This window comes from Eucalyptus grandis, chromosome 9 (genome assembly GCF_016545825.1).
Source record: "Eucalyptus grandis isolate ANBG69807.140 chromosome 9, ASM1654582v1, whole genome shotgun sequence".
Lineage (NCBI taxonomy): Eukaryota > Viridiplantae > Streptophyta > Magnoliopsida > Myrtales > Myrtaceae > Eucalyptus > Eucalyptus grandis.
In genome coordinates this window covers 34,151,327-34,166,295 of record NC_052620.1, presented here as the reverse complement: position 1 = coordinate 34,166,295, position 14,969 = coordinate 34,151,327, and the positions used below count along the sequence as shown (strand labels likewise).

Sequence of the window (14,969 nt, the reverse complement as noted above, 5' to 3'; positions counted from 1 at the left end):
CTATGCACACTTCCAGCTTCCTCCACCATCTTTTTTTGTATTTTTTATTCTTCTTCTATTCTTTTTGTCAAGTTTTTGTCGTATGACATTCACGAAAGCCGCATCATACAAAAATCCATTACCACTAAAAGTCCCATCCAACCATGGCTCTATGGTGCTTTTCAAATATTTCCCGATGGTCAGGATAACTTTATGATAACACACCTCCTCAGCAATAAAGCCAACCTCGCCGCTCTGGCAATAAATTTCCCATAAAAATAAGATGATTTTGCCGTTATTGCAGCTGGATTAAGGGACGCCACATCCCTACGAAGGGCTTGAATGATTTCATTGTGTGATTCCTCCTTGATGCCTCTGATTGAATGCCAAGTAACAGAGACAGGATTAGATCTCAACACCCAGGAATCTCCAACCATGCCAACAAGATCACCATCGATTATCCTATACTTAAAATCCTCCAACACAGTGACACGGCAATTCTCACGAGACAAAAGTCGAACGTGCAGCGGGTGCGCGAGCATGAGCAGACCCCCCCAATCCTCTCTTCTCCCATTTGTACTCCAAGCAAAATGAACTAGTCAACACTGCATCACCAAAAAGAGCATACAAAGAACTGAACTTATCCAAAACCTCCTCGCTAAATGATCCACCATCGGGCAAATAAGCAATCCTAATAACCCCCGAAAACCTTCCGAAAGTAATTGCATTGAGACTATGACTGAAACTAATCGGGGAGGAAGTTGTGGCATCCCAAAATTCAAAGCCAAGCCATAAGGTGTGTTAAAGTCTTTAATTAGGTGATAAAAATTTCCTAAGGTTTATACCTTAGCCATTAGTCTTTTAAGATTTGATGATTTGTGCATATGATTGTGAAAATTTAAATTTGATAGATTAATAATCTATGCTTGGCCATGTACTTTATAAACTAAATTTCAATAAACAAGATGCCCCAAGACTTTGGCCAAGATGAAAATTGAAATTTAAAAATATTTATAAAAGAATTTTTTTTTAAAAAGGGGGGAAAAGTCAATTTTAGGTTGGGCCTTAGGCCCATTGGCCTAAACTTTTAATGGGCCAAGTTGGCCGGCCCAATAGAGGCCCAAGAGGGAGTGGTCAACCGGCCACAAGGAAGCCCAACTCCAAGGCCCATGATGCATGCAATAAGACAAGTGGCAAGAAGAAGGCCATGCATTGGCCATTGACAGAGGCAATCTCATGATTGCTAATGATGAGAGTTTGGGGGTATAAGGAAGGAAGAGAGAGAGAGGGTGGCCGGATTTTCCCATTTGGCCGAGAGAGAGGGTGAGAGAGAGAGAGATTTCGAGAGAGAGGAGAGGCTGAGAGAGAGGAGGAGCCGCCGTGTGCCGCCGTGTTCGCGCCGTACACCGTCGACCGACCGGTCTAGAGGCAAGTGGGAGTCCTCTAGCTTCTCTTGCATGCTTGTATGTTGTTTTGCATGTTAAATTTTTGGGTGTTTAAGTGAGAAAAACCGAGGCGTGGTTGGCTTATTCTTGAATCGCATGACTGTTCTTGCTCGGATTATGTGAGTCAGAAAGTTGTTTGAGCTTGCATGTGTTTTTAGAGTCCGATTTTGGCTTCGATTTCTTCATGAAAGTTTTAGCTAACATCTTTAAATATAACATACTAAAATTTCGTGGAAAATTATTGAGCTTTGAGGGTTAAAGTCTCATCCTATGGAGACCCCAGATCTGGAAAGATTTTACTGACCTTTGGTTGGATTTGTGGTTGCATGTTGGTTTGTGTTGAGAATCTCACTTCGATTTCTTCATGAAAGTTGTAGGGGACATCTTAAACTACAACATACTCAAATTTGAAGTGAAATTAACAATAATAGACTAGTAAATCAACTAGATCTTGAAGACGGTGATTCTGGTGATGTATTCCGAGACACCCGAGACTTCATGGACATAGATGATGACTATACTCTGGTTATTTGACTTATATCTCTTCATGAAACTTGTAGAGGACATCTTGATGTATAACATATCCAAATTTCAGAGGAAACGAAAGAGAATAGGTAGGTGAAATCTCAATATTTCGGAGAAGCTTGCACTGGACGATGCGGTAATGGATCCAGAAGCTTCGTGAGACTGTATAAAATAATCTAAAAATAATCTGGCTTGAAATTCTTCATGAAAGTTGTACGAAAATGTCTTGGTTATCACTCGGTAAAATTTCGTAATTTTTGGAGGCCTTATGGATATTTTAATCGAATTTCTTCGAAACCGTGCATTCTGGTTTCATCCGAAAATCATATGATGTTTTGTGAAAATTGTGAGATTGTGTAAAATTCTATTTGGCCATGTATTTTGCATGTAATTATGATCCTATTGGCTTGTTTGATAATTGCTTTAATTTTATTTTTAATATTTATGAAAGTGGCAAAAGTTGAAATTTAAAAAATAAATAAATAAATAAATAAAATGGATTATTTTATTGGCCATAAATTCCATTAAATTTATTAATAAATAATTATACATTGTTGCATGTATGATAAGGTCTTGGTGTGTGCATGACATTGAATTGAGATGCATGTGTGAATTCTATGCCAAATATGACTTGTTTGATGTCACGCCATATGCCATGATAAATTGAGATCAAAATAATGGTAAATGTGGATAATGATAAGTGAGGAGGTGGTTGTGGTGGAGGATAATGCCCGGAATGTATAGAGATGCATTGCCGCATGGCCACGGGAGATTTAGGATGTCCGGAATGTGGGGGTGTCGGAAGCCCGTCGAGGTTTCGCCCGAAGGGAATGCCTCGCGATGCTAGGATTTGGGGTGCGGGATGCCCGGCCAGGGAGTGTAAATGCCGGAAGCCTTGTCGGAGGTTTCTGCCCGAAGGGAATGCCTCGTGATGCCAGTTGGGATGCGAGATGCCCGGAATGTGGGGGGCCGGATGCCCGGTGGCTTGGGATGGCTGAATGCCGGAAGCCTCGAAGGTCTTTGCCCGAGGGGATGATGAAATTGATGATTTGAGGAATGGGTGATGTGGTGATCAAAATTGAAAGCTAAAAGTGGAAATTGAGCCCATGGCATGATATGCATGATCATGATGATGATGATATGTGATATGGAATAATGATGATCACCCATGGCATGATATGCATGATGATATGCATGATGATGATGATGATGATGATATGTGATATGGAATAATGATGATCACCCATGGCATGATATGCATGATGATATGCATGATGATGATAATGATGATGATATATGATATGGCATGATGACATGTGTAATGTGATGATGTCATGATGATGATGACATGTATGATATAATGATGCCATGATGATGATGACATGTGTGATACGATGATGCATGATAGTATGCGCATGGCTTCAAGGTAAGTAACGCCTGTAATGCATGTATGATTTGTATGATGCATTAAGTTGTTATTGGATTCCTTATCTGCTGAGTGGTTGTACTCACCCCTTTTGGGGACCAACATTTCAGATTAGCGGTATGCCGCTTCACCGTCACGTGGGATGCATTTTACGGGTTACCGTCGACGTCGAGGTAGAGTGTGAGGAGTTCAGCTGTCCTTTCTGTACTGGACTCACCTACATACGTGTGCGCTGTTTTGTCTCATACGACATAGGCCTGGTGGGGGCCCGATTGTCCAGAGTTTGTCTCGTCCACGTTCGCCGTGACGGGGTGATGAGAGGATGCTACCACCGCCACCGCCCGACGCGCCCGGACTGGGTGTGAGACCTATGTGTGACGAGTATGGGCTGTTTCTTTTTGAATAGTTAGCCGACACTTATGATGGGGTTGTGCACATATGATGTAGAGGGTCGAGGGTTCTTTTGAGGTTTTTAGGCTGGACATGGCTGAGTCCTAGCTTTTCCTTTTTGATGTACCGACCCAAAGAAGTCCCATCTTGAAGATATATGTAAATAAAGCGTCGTGGCTTGTCTATAAAAAAAAATTATGGTGATTAGTGGTGTGTATTGGTATCATGGTTGGTAGGGGAGAGATGGTGATGCTTTATTTTGCTTCCGCTAGTGAGTCGCGTTAGGACCGCTTTTAAAAAAAAAAAAATGCCTGTGAATAACGACGCTTCTTCTAAGTGTAGAACAAAAGGGTAATAAGATGTAACATCGGTGCTTGTGGCAACCTTCGAAGGGTTCGGGGTGCTATAGAAGTGTAAACAAGCCAAGTATGATTGTTGTTGAGCTTCAAAGTATGCTTGGTGTGGCTATTGTTCGAAGATAGCGAGAGGATCGCGTGAATCGTGGAGATCGCAACCTCGGTCCCGCGGTTGACCAAGCAGGTCAAGTAGGGGCTCCCCCTAACGAGGACGAACTTCAGGTTTGAAGCTGCAAAGTCCAGCGTGACGCTGAGGTCATTATACGAGGAGATCACGTGCCGCGAGCCTCCGAGAGGACGAGCCATGCACAGCATCGTCGCTTGAGATGGCAAAGATGGTGAGGTCAGCGTTGAAGACTTGGTACAAAGAGGTGGAGGTGGCGACGAGAAGGAACGAGACGAAGACAGAGGACGGGGGCTTGACGAGGTAGGGGTGGATGTACTTGGCCTGGTTGCCATTGTTGAGAGTGAAGTTTTGGAAGAAGGAGTTGGTCGGGGTGGGCGAGAGAAGAGGCTCAGTGAGAAGAAGGGTGAAGGATCAGGGAGGAACGGGGACTCGACGCGTGGGAAGACGAAGGGGAACTTCGGCGACGGCGGCAGCGGTGGTGGCGGCAGTGGCGGCGGTGGCGGCAACGGCGATGTGGAAGGAGGGGAATCGAATTGAACAAGTTCCCCATTATTGTATTTTCTGTTTGTTTGCTGGTTGGCGAGTCGTTACGCACATTTAGCAAATATTTCTCTCTTTTTTTTTTTTTTCCCAATTGAAGATTACTCGCTAGAGAAAGAGGAGAAAAGTAAGGAAATGGATTATTACAATGAACTAGGAAAGTCAAACCTGAGGACTGAAAAAAAAAAAAACAAAAACAAAAAACAAAAACTCTTGTAAGGTATTATTGGGTTGCTATCAAACACCAAAAACTAATTGCTTGTGGGCTTCTTTCTCGATCCCGATTCAAAGGGTCTACTGTTGAAGGATCTCAAAGGGAATGAGATTTTTATGGGGATGAATTTAATGAAGACTTAGGATGAGGACAAGGATGATTGAAATGGAGCTAGTGAGTCGATATCGATGTTTCTTTGTCTTTTCGAGTGGAACGAGAAAATTGGAAAGAGATAGGGTTGGAAGTGAAGTTGGGGAAGGGAATGGGAAGGCAATTTAAATTGCATTTGGGAATGCGAATTTAGAAAGTAAAGGATCAACACAAGGTAGGAAGTCCTGGAATTCTTCCAAGGCAAGGAAGGGAGAGAGAGCTAGTGAATGTGAAGTCATGGAATATGGTGCCGAAGATTGAAAAGATAAGACATACAAACAAAAAAGGAGAGTCTTAAAGGACCTACTAAACTCAATTCTTAGGAAAAAGGCATGCTAAACTTGATTCCTAAGATAAAGGCAAAGTGATTCAAAAACAAAGATAATGGAATGACTTTTGGATGACATTTACTGCAAGTATTATCATTGAGAATGTCCAAACTTCGAGAAAATATTTAATAGTATGAGCGCATAATATCATCCACTGACATGGCACGCATGTGCCACTCAAATTTTGACACGTGTCTTGTGAGTGGAACGTGCTAGAAAATATAAAGGCTTTGTTTCTCGATTGGCTGGCTTGGCTTGGCTCAACTTGGTGGCAAAAAAAAAGGGCAAGGTAGTAAATACTAAACTCCTGCTTGAAAGTTTCTCTCTTCTCACTTCAATTTTCAAGGCTTTTTATCTTTCTCTCTCAAAAAAGAACAACGCTTAACCCAAACAATGCTTCCTCTGTTTTTATTCAAAGCTTTTTCTCTTTCTTTCTCAGAAAAAAGGACATCAAAACCAAATGATGCTTCCTCTATTTTTCTTCGCACATCCCACCTTCTCAGAGCCTTGGTCATTGGCATACTCCTCGTTCTCCTTGATCGGGAGGTTGAAGAACACCTCCCACCCTCCTTGACACACTACATTAGGACACACACTCGATTAGGTCACTGGGGATCCTGTGGTTGACAAGGTGCATGATGCTCTAGTCGGGCTCAAAACAAAATCTCAAAACCATCATATTAGACCTATGAAATCACCACAAGCTCGAACATGTCAATTTTGACTTAGAAATAAATTGGTGAAGGTGTTCTTGGATTGGATTTTAATATTATTCGAGGAACCATAAATTAGGTCATCATACATAGTGAATTTTTTGTTGTATTAAAAGGATAACTGGATCTCGAATTTATATGAGACAAAATCTACTATAAGATATGTGTTACCCTTGGCAGAGATGATGTAATTTTGAAATCAGCCAAACAAAATTATGGAAGAAATGACAATCCTACTAAACCAAAATTTGACTTGATTGAAGCAGATGATATATTTGATCACTTACTTTTCACAACATAAAATATGAGGTCATCATTGAGGACTTCATATATGGAATCGAAGCATTTGATATATTTTTAGTCTTTCGAGGCCAATGTTCTTTTGTCGTTTATGTCGTGTTTTTTTTCCATGTTTTTCTTTTAAGCCCCATTAGAGTTAAAGCTCCGACAGCAATTGCAGGCGCACAACATACGTCTCAAGAAGTGAAGGTTGTGGGTTTTGATTTATTTTACAAAAAATATATGTATGAATTATTTAAAATCATACCTTAATAAATCTTTAATCACTCACGAAAATTTACATTGATTGATTAGAATACGAGCTTTTTTTTTAATCATGAATGAAAATAAAATATAATGTAACAGCTTAGTGCATCTAAATATGACCTACACCATAGATTTACACTAATCAAATATTAGAATAAGAGAAGATTAAAAATATTTTTTATCAAATTAATTATATGAAAGGAAACAAACGAGCCTTAGAATGGTAAGTCATTCCCTTCGTTGCATTCTATTTAGGGTTCAGAGAAATGGATGAAGTTAAATTGTCAGCAACCAGCCATTGGCAGAAGGAGTAAGGAAAGAAAAAGGAAGAAAAAATCAAAAAATATAATTAAAAAAAAATCCACTTTAATTCTAGCTGCACTACATGATTGCTGGCATCCACATTAACAATTTTGATGAAAATTGAAATCAATATGAAAATGTTTATGATTAAATTGAAATATTACTATTTTGGTATTTTTTTTTTTTCACGTGCAAGGACACATATTTATGGCGTACATGAAAGTAATTTTATTTCTTGAATAAACTCACTACGATGGAACCACCGAAACAAAAAAAATAGAGGACAACCAATTTTTCCGATTTCCCTTGCCCAACAAGAAAAGCCATCGTCCAAAAATCAAGTAGAAGACCGGCGGGCGATGGAACTAGCGTCCCGCGGAAACGATCGAGATGTCCGCTTGTCGTCGGCCCGGTCGAGGTGTAGGCTGAAGAGGCCCATCTTGGTCGGCCCTGTTTGGGTCCGTTTTGCGTGGGTGGACCAGGTGGTATGTCCAAAAGTTGGCGACCCCGGAAAGTTGGAGGTCGCATGCCTCCGGCGCTGTAGTGCCCGTCCGGCACGTGCGAGACATCGATCGGACATTCCACCTATCATCATAGGAAAATGTTCTTCAAGACATCAATCGGATATTTTGGGACGACGCATGTATCAACCTATGGCAAAATTTCTTCGAGCAAAAGTAGTTACGATAAGGAGAAAAACGATGAAAGGATTTTATACGGTACTCATTTGAGTGCTATAACCTTTATTTCACCATTTAAGTGTCATATCAAAGTAAAATCGATTATTTACAAATAATTATGTGTGGATTGTTTTATTAATTTCCCATTTGATGTAGATTTTTAATTTTTTTAATTCTTTTTCTTTTTCTTTTTTTCCTTTTTTAAAGGTTGGCAACCTTTGCGGTTGTGAAACCCTTGCCCATATCTAGGTGAGGGCTACCTTGCACTCGACGCAAAGGCCCTAGGCGAGGGCATCATGGCCACGGTGAAGCCGCAAACACCCTTGCCAAAGCACTCGGCGAAGGTTTCACAATCGACAATGATCACCAATGACCATTGCTGACCCTTAAAAAGGCAAAGAAAGAAGGAAAAAAATTATTTAAAGATTCTCTAAAAATTATCCATGTCGGAAAGCCATGATGGATGTCGGCTCCATGTTGGATTTTCCAACAAGACAAATCACCGATGGCACTTAAATGATCGATTTTTTAAATTTTTGATACTCGAGTGGGCGAAAAAAAAATTATTATATTTAAATGAGCACTGTACGAAAATTATGAAACTTGCATTATTCTTATCCCGTTGCAAAACAACAAAAATCACTCTCGTAACAGTGGCAACACCATTTGCCACCATCGGGCAAGCAGCCCCTTGCCCTTTCTTGCGGCGAGGGCTAATGACCCTCTCCGATGGCCAAGCGAAAAAAAGAAAAAAGATCTACGCACACTTCCAGCTTCCTCCACCATCTTTTTTTTGTATTTTTATTCTTCTTCTATTCTTTTTGTTGAGTTTTTGTCGTATGACATTCACGAAAAAGCCGCATCATCACCATGAGCCTAAAAATGAAAAGTTTGGGAAAAAAAAAAAGTTATGTTGACACCTAAATTTTGGTGACCCGAGTCATTAGCTTTTTACATAAAAATTAGGGATTAATTTTAACCCCTAAAAAATGCATCTAAACAAATAAAATGAAAAATGGAAAATTTGATTTGATTGATTATGTATGGAAGTTTGAAATTTTGATGAGTATTTAGATTTTGATAAATGTAGAAACAATTGAAAAATTAGGTAAATAAATGGCAATAATTTTATAGAATGAAAGAAATATGAGCAAAATGTGAAATTACGCTCTAATTTACAGTTTTGATTTAATGTGACAAAAGATGAAAATTTAGAAAATACCATACAGAGCGACCACCTGGAATCACTATAAAAGAGAGCTGCATTTTCGTGCTAGAGGGGGCGACGAAAGAAAGAAATGGTGCAAGTGAAAAAAAATTCGTGAAAGAAGAGAAAAATGCAAGCGTGAGAAAAAGAGAAGGAATCTTGGAAGAAGAAAAAGTCGGCAGAAGTTTTGGCCTTCTGCTGAAAGGTACAAGGGCAGAAAGCAGCTGCAGATAGGAGACGCGAGGGGACAAGTCAGTGGAAGAAAAAAAAAAAAAAAAACAGAAAGGAAGAAACGCTGTTCTTCTTCCTCGCTTGTCTCTCCGCCGCTGCAGGTCCCCGCGCGCGCCACCGTTGCTCCGCTCCCCGCCGCTGCGGCCCAGAAGCTCCGACGCCCCTGCACCAGCCAGCACCGCCGCACCACTGCGTGACCAGCAGCCCAGACCACCTCCGCTGGTCCCTGCGCTTCCGCGCCTCAGCCCACTCCACGGCTGCGCCTCCGCCCGCGAGACAGCACCGACGACCCCCTCCCTCCGAATCACGCCTCCGCACCCGCGAGCTCGCGCCATCGCCTCACCCGCGAGCCCACACCAGCAGCCCCGCTCGTCTCCCGTGCCGGTCACCACCCAGCGGCCGGAGCTTGGTCCCTGCTCGCCGCGCCAACGCTGCTGGGCAGCCGAAGCCCGAGCCCCCTTTGCTCGCCGCGCCTCCGTCCGAAGCCCTGTGCCGACGTCTCCTCTGCCCGTCGCCAGCGACCTGCGAGCCCAACGCCTGTAGCCGCGCCACCGTCCGCGACCGCCTGGCGCCCATCCTGAAGCTCGAACCTCTGCTCGACGCCACAGGAGTTCGCGCCGCCGCTCCGCTGCCCCGCCGGACGCCGCACCGCCGCCTGTGCTACCCTCTGACTGCACCTCTCCCAGACGACCGCACCTGCTCGCCAGCCTTCGCCCTGTGTTCAAGCACCAGCAGCGCCGAGCCGCACCTCCGCCTGCCACCAACGACGTCAGCACCTCCACGTCGTCACCGCCGCCCAGCCTACGTCGGAGCTCCAAGAGTCGCTGCCACCGCGCTTCCCACCTGCCCTCCGCCGTGCTCCGCCCTCACTGATCGGCGCCGTTGCTCCCTCTTTCCAAGTCCCCTTTAGGTGGCTTTTGTTATTTGTATTTTTTTATTTATTTCATGCTACTTTAGTTTATTTTTTATTATTTTCAATATTATTGTACAGGAATGTGATTTTCATTTTATGCATATTCTGACATTATTTGTAGGATTTTGTCCAAATTATTATAATTAATTTGATCCGTAAGACGTCGGATCATTTTTTTTTATTACATTAATGTTTGGGCATTTGGTAGAATTTTAATTGTTAAATCATTATAATTATTAATTCGATAGTAAAACTTCGAGATCGATTTTTCATTAATGTTTAGGGTTAGACTAATCGTTAATTTGACCTATGTGAGACAACATGCTATATTTTTATTATTTCAATCCTTTATTTGTTAAATATTTTGATTAGTTTATTTGACATTTGCTTGTCTTGGAAAAACACTAAAAATCAAAAAATCAAAAAAAAATCAAATTTTACATCAAAGCATGTTGATTTAGTAAATTAGACATGTAGGTTTAGTAAATTAGATTTTTTTTTTTTTTAGGATTGCATTTTAGAAAATTATTGAAATAGGTTAGGGTTGGACTTACATAATTTATTTTATATAAATAGGGTTTTTATATAATGTTTGCACATTCAATTATCTCATTTTTCTAAAAAATAGTTTTCCAAAATAGGATAGGGTTTAAGTCAAATTAATCCCTAGAAAAAATTAGAAAATTATTCCTTTTTTTAGATAGTTTAATTAGGATTTTTATTAATTCCAAATTTCAATAAAAAAAATACAAAAACATTAGGTGCATGTTAATTAATTTGCATAATAGGGTAATTTAACTAAAATTTGTTTATTAGTAAAATCAGGTCATGTAGTTAAAATGCACGTTTTATAAAAAAATTCTAATTTCAAGAAAACTCAAAAAAAAAAAAATTGATTGCTTTGTGTGATGTAATTTATTTATTTATTTTATTCGAATGTTTAATAGTGATTGAGCATCTGTGTGATTACCCCCATTGCATGATAGTAATTTAGTTTAAAATAAATTTAAGCTACCTACAAAAATATTTTTGAAAATTAAAAAGAAATGGTACCGAAAGAGTATTAGAATAATCTAGTGTAACCAAGTCCCCGAACCCATAATCTCTTGTTCGTATGAGTAAAATAATTCTCCAATTATTTTACTTAGGTGTCTAATTGACCTACCATGAACTAATTAGTAGCGACTCTTAGATAATAATCATTTGCATGTTAAATATTTGAACCTTAAGTCACAAATTGGTATGGGCTTGGGAGAGCCCGAACTAAGTTTAAAGACTTAGTAGTCCATTAGCCTAAACTTAGGTGGTGCACCCGAAATTTAGGTCTCGACAAGTTCCACGTAGAGTTTCATTTCATTTAAACTAAGTCAATAACAAAGTACTCAAACGACAAATTGGAATGAATTTTAAGACATAAGTGATCTAACAAAAAGTTTAAGAATTAAAGTGGCTGGTCAACATAAGATTTAAGACTTCCGTAGTCATTATTAAATCGAAAAGAAATGGATTCTATCAGAAATAATTCCCAAGGTTTGAGACAATAAGATTCGGTGAAATTATGAGACGTGATTTATTTCTTTTTACCAATGGACGATTCTGAATCGAATTCCATGGGCTCCTAAAGTGGCATCAAAGCGCATAATGCACCAAACTCGTCACTGATTTATTGAAACAAAATGCAAGAGATTTAACTTATATCAGCGAGCATCTTAAAAGCACAAAAATGTTCTAAAAAAATGTTCAACAAAGTAAATAATGTAATTGTAGCGATGTGCATCAATAATGAAGGGTCACGGAGAGAAGCAAAGCTAGTGAATCATTTTATTATGAAGATAGGATACACAGGGCACAAAGCAATCCTCACATAAGCACATGAATACTCCAAATAGAATATCTCATTAAAGCAATCGAATCCGTCCCTGAAATAATGATTTCAGTGACAATAGTGACCAAACCAACAATACTTTCCTCCATCCTTGCACCCCGTCTCTTCATCATCACCTCTACTATGAATCCACCACAGAAGATTTGACATAGAGTTCCCATCATCAAAACCGCTCAAGCTCCTCACTTTTTCCAACGCACTACCTTGGTCAAAAATCCCTTCCAAGGCACACACAAATCCTCTCCATCCTTCAATTCCCTCCTGTTCAGTGCCGAGTATGTCCAATCCACCAATTGTTTCGCAAACTGGACATTTGAGAATAAAACCTCAGTGATAGGCGACAAAGGCAAAACCTGAATTCAAGCCTACAATCTCTCCGCTCCGCGCCGACAAACCAAAGACCACTGTCCCTTTTGTTAGCCCACAGAACACCCACCACCCCTGTTCTCCCTAGTGAAGTCTTCCTCATATAAATTATCGCCTTCTCTAACATGCCACCATGTTTGAGCTGCTTGTATTTCCATTGCAGTGAGTGTGGACCCGACAGCAACAAGATGGGTGTCTCCATAGGCTAATCCCATTAAAGCAGCTGAATAGTAAGCATTCACAGCCTCGCTTGTGCTCTCCTGATTCCGCCCATTTGAAAATTCAGTCAATCCACCGGCCCAAGAGTGCAATTTGTACAGGTCGAAGCACCTCAGACGTGGATACTTGGAATTGGATCTTCTCCCCAAGTTCATGAAATCCACCATCAGTGAATAAGCTTGAGGCCTGTACTTCCTTCCCCATGCCGGATCAATCTTGGCAAGAACAGCAATTGCGTAAAGGAAGTACCTAAATGATAGTGATGAGCATTGTACAACCCGAAACCAAGATCTTCACCAGGATTGGTCGATCCAAGCTTGGTGATAATCCCACCATTTCGCATCATACAAGAATCCATTACCACTAAAAGTCCCATCCAACCATGGCTCTATGGTGCTCTTCAAATATTTCCTGATGGTCGGGATAACTTCAAGATAACACACCTCCTCAGCAATCAAAGCCAACTCGCCGCTCTGGCAATAAATTTCCCATAAAAATAAGATGATTTTGCCGTTATTGTAGCTGGATTAGGGACGCCACATCCCTACGAAGGGCTTGAATGATTTCATTGTGTGATTCATCCTTGATGCCTCTGATTGAATGCCAAGTAACAGAGACAGGATTAGATCTCAACACCCAGGAATCTCCAACCACACCAACAAGATCACCATCGATACTCCTATACTTAAAATCCTCCAACACATTGACATGGCAATCCTCCCGAGACAAAAAAGTCGAACGTGTAGCGGGTGCGCGAGCATGAGCAGATCCCCCCATCCTCTCTTCTCCCATTTGTACTCAAACAAAATGGCCTAGTCAACACTGCATCACCAGACAGAGCATACGAAGAACTAAACTTATCCAAAACCTCCTCGTTAAATGATCCACTGTCGGGCAAATAAGCAATCCTAATAACCCCTGAAAACCTTCCGGAAGTAATTGCATTGAGATTGTGACCGAAACTGATCGGCGAGGAAGTGTAAACAAGCCAAGTTTGATTGTTCTTGAGCTTCAAAGTATGCTTGGTGTGACTTTTGTTCGAAGATAGCGAGAGGATTGCGTGAATCGTGAAGATTGCAAAATCGGTCCCGCGGTTGACCAAGCAGGTCAAGTAGGGGCTCCCCCTAACGAGGACGAACTTCAAGTTCGAAGCCGCGAAGTCTAGCGTGACGCCAAGGTCGCTGTACGAGGAGATAACGTACCGCAGAGCCTCCGGAGACGAGCCGTGCGCAGTGTTGTCGCTTGAGATGGCAGAGATGGTGAGGTGAGCATTGAAGACTTGGTACAAAGAAGTGGAAGTGGCGATGCGAGAAGGGAACGAGACGGAGACAGAGGACAGGGAGGGCTTGATGAGGTAGGGGTGGATGTACTCGGCCTGGTCGCCATTGTTGAGAGCGAAGTTTTGGAAGAAGGAGTTGGTCAGGAAAGGGGCAGAGAGGAGGCTCGGTGAGAAGAAGGTTGAAGGATCAGGGAGGAACGGGGACTCGGCAGCGCCCCGGAAGACACGGGGAACGCCGCTGCCTCTGCCGCCTTCTTTGCCGCCGCTGCCTCTGCCGCCTTTGCCTTCGCCGCCTCCGCCACCTTTGCCGACGACGCCTCGCCAACGCTGCCTCTGCCGCCTTGGCCGGATGCCGCCTTCGCCCCCTGCCGCCCTGCTGCACCCTCTCCGCGCCACCTCCGGCGCCGCCTTCGCCGCTGCCTCACTCGCCGCCTGCCGCCACCGCCTTCGCCTCCGCCTCGCTGCCCTCGCTGCCGTCACCACCGCCTCCGCTTCCACTACCTTCTCCTCCGCCACCATCGCGTTCACCGCCGCTGCCGCCGCCGACGCCGCCGCCATCGGGAATCATCAGCAATGTCATCGCTGCGAATGCCCCCTGACAAACGTGCCCGCCGTTGCCGCCATTGTCGCTATCCTCGCGTCTCTTTTCACCTTGTCCGCCGCATCCTCCGCCGCTGACACCTTCGCCTCCACCACCTTCACCTCCGCCGCCGCCGCCACCGCCGCCACAGCGCCACCGACTTCGCCTCCGCCGCCACCTTTGCCGCCTTTGCTGTTGCCACCTCCCGCTGCCCGCCGCCGCCGCCTTCGCCTCCGCCGCCACCGCCGCCGCCTTCACCACTGCCATATTCGCCGCCGCAGCCTCGGCCTCCGCCTTCACCGCCGCCGCCTCCGCCTCCTCTGCCCCTTTCGCAAATGAGGGTAAGAAAACATCTGGAGATCCCCATAATTGAATTTTTGGTTTGTTTGCTGGTTGGCAGGTCGTTACGCACGTTTAGCAAATATTTCTCTCTTTTCTTCTTTTCTTTTTTTTTCGATTGAAGATGACTCGCCAGAGAAAGAGGAGAAAAAGAAGGAAATGGATTATTACAATGAACTAGGAAAGTCAAACCTGAGGACTAAAAAAAAACTCTTGTAAGGTATGAT

The 14,969-nt window shown here is 42.7% G+C and overlaps 2 pseudogenes; both read right to left on the bottom strand.

Moving 5' to 3' along the window:
* On the bottom strand, positions 1-9,496 carry LOC120288517 (annotated as a pseudogene).
* A 2,377-nt stretch (positions 9,497-11,873) lies between these two features.
* LOC104420710 lies at positions 11,874-14,381 on the bottom strand (annotated as a pseudogene).
* Positions 14,382-14,969: the final 588 nt, after the last annotated feature.